At 36.1% G+C, this 7,469-nt stretch overlaps 1 long non-coding RNA gene across 1 annotated transcript; it reads right to left on the bottom strand.

Annotated features, from left to right (window-relative positions):
• Positions 1-323: 323 nt before the first annotated feature.
• LOC118761768 lies at positions 324-5,303 on the bottom strand. The gene is made up of 3 exons (XR_004997625.1): positions 4,938-5,303; positions 2,358-2,428; positions 324-789 (listed from the first exon to the last, which is right to left on the bottom strand). It is a non-coding gene; the product is annotated as an uncharacterized LOC118761768 (long non-coding RNA).
• Between the last annotated feature and the right edge of the window lie 2,166 nt (positions 5,304-7,469).

Here is a 7,469-nt window from a genome sequence, read left to right as displayed (position 1 = left end):
TAAAGTAAGAATATAAAATTAAAATATTGTATATTGCACTCAAACCCCCTGAATTTTTATTCAACCACCGCCACTTTGGAGAGGCCTGTCTTAAACCACAACAGGACAAAGTGAGATATATCCTTAGATACATCATGTATTATATAGAAATACTATCTCTATAGGATATATAAAGGAAAAAGACATCAATATATATATCCAGGCATTCTACTCTCAGCTAAAATGAAGGTAGATAACTATCAATATAGGAGAAGATATTAAAGCTGTCTATATAACAATATAGGGATGGGATTAGATAGATATACAACAGCAACAACAATAAATGAACATTTCAAAGTTTGTCTTTATTTTAAAAGTGAATTTTTAACAAAGGAGCAAAACCAGTGATGGGATCACAATGTGGTTGATATACCTGCTAGAATTAGCAGCTAAATTCACACGATATCACTGTACAGAAGGGCATATTGGACGAGATGGTTGGGGTTCTCTTTGGAAATAGGCATGATGGTCCTGGCTGGAATGCGTTTGATCAAAAGACTCTGTTTGGTCAAGGTTAATCTGAAGCTAAACAACAACAGTTACATGGAAATTCACTTTGCGTCTAATGACAGACATTCCATCGCAGTGAAACATTCAGCTTCTTCAAGAGCTGCACTTAATGTTGCGTGTGTCCGTGTTTCTGGGTCGCAATTTTTGAACCATTCGCGAAGCATCAGGTAGCCTTGTTTTACAGTGTCAATAGACTCATCATCAATTTTCAGTTCAGTTGTATCAACTCCTAAAAAATAGCTGCAAAAGACACAACAATAAGAAATAAATGCAACAACATTGACAATAACATAAAACGCTGTGTACTGTAGGTTGTTATGAATATAACAAACAAACTTTATCAATAGAGAAGTAAAAAAGAAATAGCTAAGAAACATGAAAAATATAAGACAATGTTTTCTATTGACAAAAATAACAAAGAGTTTGAATTAAACGAGATTTTTAAAGAAAATTAATTGAAAATTATACTTGAGAAAATATATGGTAAACGAGGGCAGGAAAACTTTTGTGAAGGCAAAAGTATATCAGAACCTCAAGAATTAACATTGACCTCCAACAGTGAAGAAAGCATATGATCCATCCATTTCCTCTGCTCAATATTCTTGAAAGGGCTGTGGGGAAAGAGTCCTCAGGCACCTCCTCCATAGGGTCCTATCAGAAGCATCCATCATTAGACATTCTGCTTGTATTCTATGATGTGAAGAACTAAGACTATGGATATCATCCAACCATTTCTTTCTTGGCCTCCCCCTCGGTATCCTGTTCCATTGGTTTGACTTTGAGAACATGTCCTGTAATTCATTCCTGCAACACCCTGATCACATGTCCGAGGTACCACAGATGTGGAGGAGACGTGGCTCAACCTGGAGAGACTCCCAGATCCCTGAACTATAAATCCTATTGAGTAACATTACTCCAAAAACCCTTTAGAGGAATCCCATATATCTGTCTTATTCTGGTAGATTTCAGACCTGGTATTCAAAGGGTCATGAAAGTACTGTCCCTCTGTGCCATCTACTACTTTGCAAAGTTCCCAAGAGGACACTAGAAATCGAATGATCAGTGATTGTCCAACAGTCGATAATTCTAAGTCAAATTCAACCCATTTCAAACTTCTCCAATGAACTCCAGGTTCAATCAATTCTACAGAGCCTATTCAGTTATTATTATGTCAGTCTCAATGAGAGATGCCACCTCCAGTTCGGCTTGACTTGTGAATGTTCATTTTCTGGTAAATTCCCTTAAAGGAATTCTCTGTTTTCGCCTGAGGAGTATGATAGGATTTCGCTGTGTCACCTTTATTAAATCTCTTTTTATTGAAGCATTTACAGACATATGTCATGTGGTAAAGTCATTACAAAATGACAAATCTAAATTGGAATTATCAGCTTCCAACACAATAATCCAATAAATAATGGCTGCAAGAAGAACCAAACTCAAAGTCTTCTGTTTGAAGAAAGATGCTTTGTTTTAGATGTTAACTTTGGTACTTGTCCTTCATTACAATAACCTAACAGTGAACCTAAAGAAAATGTAAAACAAATTCACTCATCTGTTTACCCTTAAACAATATATTTAGTTCCTCTTCCAAAAGATAATATTAAACGCCATTTTATTTTCTAGTTTATCCATTATTACCAACCATGCTAACCTCAGTGGATATTTTATGAAATATCAGGAATATCGTAATAAAAATTGTCATACAGATAACCTATCAATGGGATGAGGAATGTAACTTGTTCTCATTCATTCTGACAAATAAAATAGATGGGTGAAAGTAAATATATAGAGAAATCAAATATACTCACCCACTTGCCACCAATCACTTCCTAACCTCTTAGCCACTCTCAGAAGATCCTCTCCTTCAGAACTGGACTCTCTGAAATAAATATTTCCAAGTTATATAATTATTGTAAAACTTATTTATCTCTATAAATATTCTGTAGTTTATTGTTGTGGGACATTGTTATCATCAGTGGTTGGCTGGTGACCACTAGGGTTTTGCTCAGTATTTTTATACTTTCCATTGTGGGACCAGGTAATAGCTCAATATTTAGGCCCGCAACAAAATAGACTAACTTTCCGAAACTTTGTTTCTCTTTAAAGAGACATCCTACATAATCTAACAATGTTGCAATTATTTATTTAATTATCATTTCATGAGACTGTTTCTTCTCATAGTTCTCTCTCTCCTTTGATATATCTCTGAACCAATCTATGACATGCGACTGTCCTCTGAACTCTAGACTTCACTAACCACCATTCTCCTCATCTTCTGCTAAAGTGCAATATCATCCAATGTGGTCTCCAAAGATCTCGTCACAAATGCATGACACACCACTTCAAGTAAAATAAACATAATACCAGTTCTCTTTGCTGTTGGAAAATCTGAATTTTATCATCCTACATCCCAGATCACCTGGTCATTATCTGGTGCAGGGAATATTTTAAGACTCCTTAATAAAGGTGAGCAATGATCAGTTCTCCACAGATGAAACAAAAAGTGATATCAGGTGTCCTAAAACACTGCACACTTGTACAAAACCCCATTAACTACATACAACTGGACATCTACACATTAATGCAGTGAAGACATCTGAAATGGTACAAAAGGACTGATACTCAAAAATATATAAGAAAGACGGGAATACAAAGTGCGAGCTCCAAATCTTTTATTTTCCAGAATGTTTGGCATATTTATTTCTTTTAACCCATCTTCGTTCTGTGACGTGATCTCAATGCCTTTACTATTATTGCAAAATAGGTAGTTTACCATCGTCGTAATAGTTTTTCAAGTTCCCTTTAAACTTCATCAGGGTTTCTCCTGCTATTTTGACCTTCACTTGTTTCTGCTGACCTTTCACAAATGACGGGTCATTACCCATTTGCATTGAAGCACATTCTTCACCAAGTTCCTCAGTCTACCCAGTTAATCCAGAACTATTTGCATATCCTTTATTTGTTGTTACTATTGTTATGTAATCCATTAATGTCTTCTCGAGTGGTTTTCCTTTGAGCCATTTCTTATCAATCTGCTGATTTAAGTAACATCTCCATAACAATCACAAACCAAATGACTGATTTGTAGAAAACTACAGCAATTCCCGTTTCAAAATGATACCAGTCTATCGAGAAAGTTTTCCTCATGAACTGCATATTGAAATTGTTATAGCAGCTCCTCATCAGATCCTTAATCTTTTCTCATATATAAAACAGGTCCACTGCTTCCATCAACAATTTGTTTGCTAGAGAACCATAAACCAGATCAAATCACACAACATTCAATCCCTTTTATTCTTCTTTCCGTCTTGTATCACATCCTAGATTTAAGACACATGTTCCACCCAGCAGGAATGCCAGAGGATTCCAGTCTTCGAGATACTTTTAGTCCCATATTCATTATTCTGTAGATTTACAGTTGATCTCTTTGTGAATACAACCTTGTAAATCTTGCCATTTATATTCAAGTTGAAATTAGTCTGAACTAATCAATAGGTATTTGATTGCTGGTTTCAATGGACATTTCAAACTGTCTATGAATGGGAATCATTGCTTTTGCTTTGGATCTCTGCATATATCCATCCAGTTCATCTTTATTGTATTTAGCTTTGTTCTCAGTATCTGCAAACAGAATTTCCTGTAGAAGTTAAAGAGGAGCGTTTAATTTTGTTGACAACATGATCATTTTTCTAGTGCTTTTGGAGCAAAATTGTGCCCAAGGACTTTTTAAAGCGGTTGATGTTAGGAAAGGCACATCACCATAGAAAAGCCGGAATGTGTTCCTCATCCAATCAAGGGGACAGTATTTGTTAATAAGAACTGACATGGATAGGAATCATCCATCCATCGATCGGAGCATAGACATCAGATGATGAAGGATGAGGGTCATCAGTGTCTATCTTGGAGAGAGAGGGAGAGAGAGAGAACGGTTGTCTCAACATCAAACCTAATACTTTTACATGGATAAAGACAATGTTTAGGGGATGTAATGATAAATTTATTATCAGTGAAAAAAAAAGGCAGGGTGTTCACATAAGGAACACATTTCATTGTAAATCTGTCACATTATGAGAGATATTTGCCTAAATAGCAACAACAGCAATAACCTATCAGTAAACTTAGTAACTACATATTTTAGTCCTCCGTTTCAAAATACAGTATTAATTCTATTGTCTTCTAAATTATCCATTTTCTGAACCATGCCAACCCCGTTGGATATTTTGTGAAATTCCATTGATATCAAAATGTCTAATAGAATTATTATACAGCTAATATTTCAGATGTAAATTAGGAATGGATCTTGTCCTCAGTCATTCTGATAAACTACAAATGCTCAGGTGAAGGTTAAAAATATAGAAATCCATGAGGTACTGTTATTTGCTTCTCACCAACTGGCTGTGATGTTGTCAAGGCATCCTTCACAGAAGTTGGAGTCTTTGAAATGAATATTTTCAAGTTTTATAGTATAATTTCATTATAGTTATTGATAATCAACACTTTATAATTGTGGGAAGGGCATACAGCTGTAAAAACCATTTCGTAGGGATGTGGTTGTGTACCCATGTAAAAGTTATGTTAACTTTGAGGGTAACAAGGTGTAAAATATCAGATGAGGGTACAAGATAATGCTATGAAACATTCACACAGACAAGTTTAAGAGAGTTAATGAATGATAGCTGATTAATTATCATGTTAATGCGGCGTTTAAACACTAACTATCAATATAGATTGTATAAAATCTGTGTGAAGAACATGTGACATTTGTTACATTGTAAAATGGTTGTGTCTCAGCACAGTTGATATTATGGTAGTTCCATGAGAAACCATAGAAAAATGTAACCATTTCCAGTACCGAATACTAATGATGAATTCTTTTCTTGGTCAAATAACAATGACCAGGTTCCATGATCTAATTTCAACATAACAATCAAGTCGGAAGTAAAACCAAAATGTGGAAGACTGAAAACAGTGACTCTCTTACAATTGAAACCATCTCAAAGCCAACAATTGTCAGTATAACGATGTCTATATATGGACAGTAAACGTTATTCAAACATCGTAACAAGCGATAATTATATATATATAGTTAGAAAAGAGTTGTGAGTTCAAGTCACACTGGAATCTCATACGTTCATTCCTTTCCATGTATTGCATATGTTAGCATCAATGTTTTGTTCAAATGTGAACATATGTTCTCTGTTCAATATGAATGTTATCAAAATCACTGAATCGGTTTCCACAATCGATATTATTATACTGAGCTAATATGTTATACCAGACAGGAAACTACTGTAACAATCTAAGACAAAGAATTATGATGAGTTACTGGAAGACATCATCATCATCATCAACATTCAAAGTTTGTTTTCCATGCTGGAATGGGTTGGAAATCTTGACAGGATCTGACAAGCCAGACAACTGCACCAGGCCCCAGATGGTTTCTTTGGCATGGTTTTCTACGGTAGGATGTTCTTATTGATGCCAACCACCTCACAGAGTGTACGTGGCCCCTTTGTGTAACGCACAAGTACTGGAATATTTAGCCAAAAGACATGTAAGACAAAGACCCCACAGCCGGGAGAGGGGGTATTGCAAATTTCTCTCCCCGCATCCTGATTCTTTTGTCATCACATTCCCTTCTCACCTCCTGAAAATGTCATCAGCTTCAGTGAAGCAAAACATCATAGAGTAGTGAGGACCGTCTCATTATATAGAATGTAGCACAACTTGATTACTACTTGTGCTATAATTAAATGCTCCCAGAACACATTAGGAAGTGGTTGTTGGAAACTAGGAAAGATGACACCACAAGTTTGAAAGTAACGTTTGATATTGTTGGGAAATTGATCATTTCTAATGCTTGTGCGACAATAAAATATACCCAGGACCCTTTATAAAATGGTTGGGGTTAGAAAGGGTCTACCACCTTAGAAAAGCTGCAATGTTTAAGTGAGATGTTTTCCTCAACAAATGACGGTTGGCAGTAATTTCAGATACAACTGACTTGGACAGTGATGACCCACCTAGTGTATGGGAGCATGGAGAGCAGATGAGGATGATATCATTTATTGTATTGAAACTTTTAACCAGCATCTTTCTTGAAAAGACGGAGAGAAAGAGCATGAGTGAGAGAGAGAGAATGAATGAGTACAATGAGATGACAAACAGGGCGAATATTCTCCTTAACGGGAGAGAACCGTTTCAGGGTTTATATTTAATTTTTGTATCTTTCTTTCTGCGAGTGAATGAGTAACTGATGTTTGCATAAAGTACATTTATTGGATATTCGTGTTGTTGTAGAAGAACAGAATTTCTTTATAGCTAAGCATTCAAATGAAATCTAGCAGTGGAACCTGTTCTCGGTCATTATTAGATATCAATATAGATTGTATATAATCTGAGTAAAGAACATATAACCTTCATCACAATGAATATGATTGTGTCTCAGCACAGCTAATATTATGGTAGTTCCATGAGCAAACGAAGAAAGATATAACCAAGTCCACTGCCAAATACTAATGATTAATTCATTTCCTGGTCAAATAACAATGACTAACTTCCATTAAATAATTTGAACGCAACGATGTCAGTGTGCACACAAGGCAGAGTGAAGAGGCCTGAGAGAAGTGTTAGACATAAGAAGCATCAGATGTGGTGTACAAGAGAGACAACTGCACTGGTATGGTTATGGGTATGGATGAGGAGAATTGTGGGAAGAAGTGTTACACCCTAACAGTGGAAGGAACCCGTGGAAAGGGGTGACCCAGGAAGACAGGCATGACGTGGTGAAACGACCTTCGAACGTTGGGCCTCACAGAGGTAATGGCAAGAGACAGAGACCTCTGTAAATATGATGTGATTAAGAGGACCCGGCAATTGAAGTGAGATCATGGCTGTAGCATATACCAGTGGCGCATAAC

The sequence above is a fragment of the Octopus sinensis genome, unplaced genomic scaffold, assembly GCF_006345805.1.
Source record: "Octopus sinensis unplaced genomic scaffold, ASM634580v1 Contig17220, whole genome shotgun sequence".
NCBI classification, from domain to species: Eukaryota; Metazoa; Mollusca; class Cephalopoda; order Octopoda; family Octopodidae; genus Octopus; species Octopus sinensis.
Note: the sequence above shows the minus strand (reverse complement) of the source record. Positions and strands in the feature narration are given on the sequence as shown.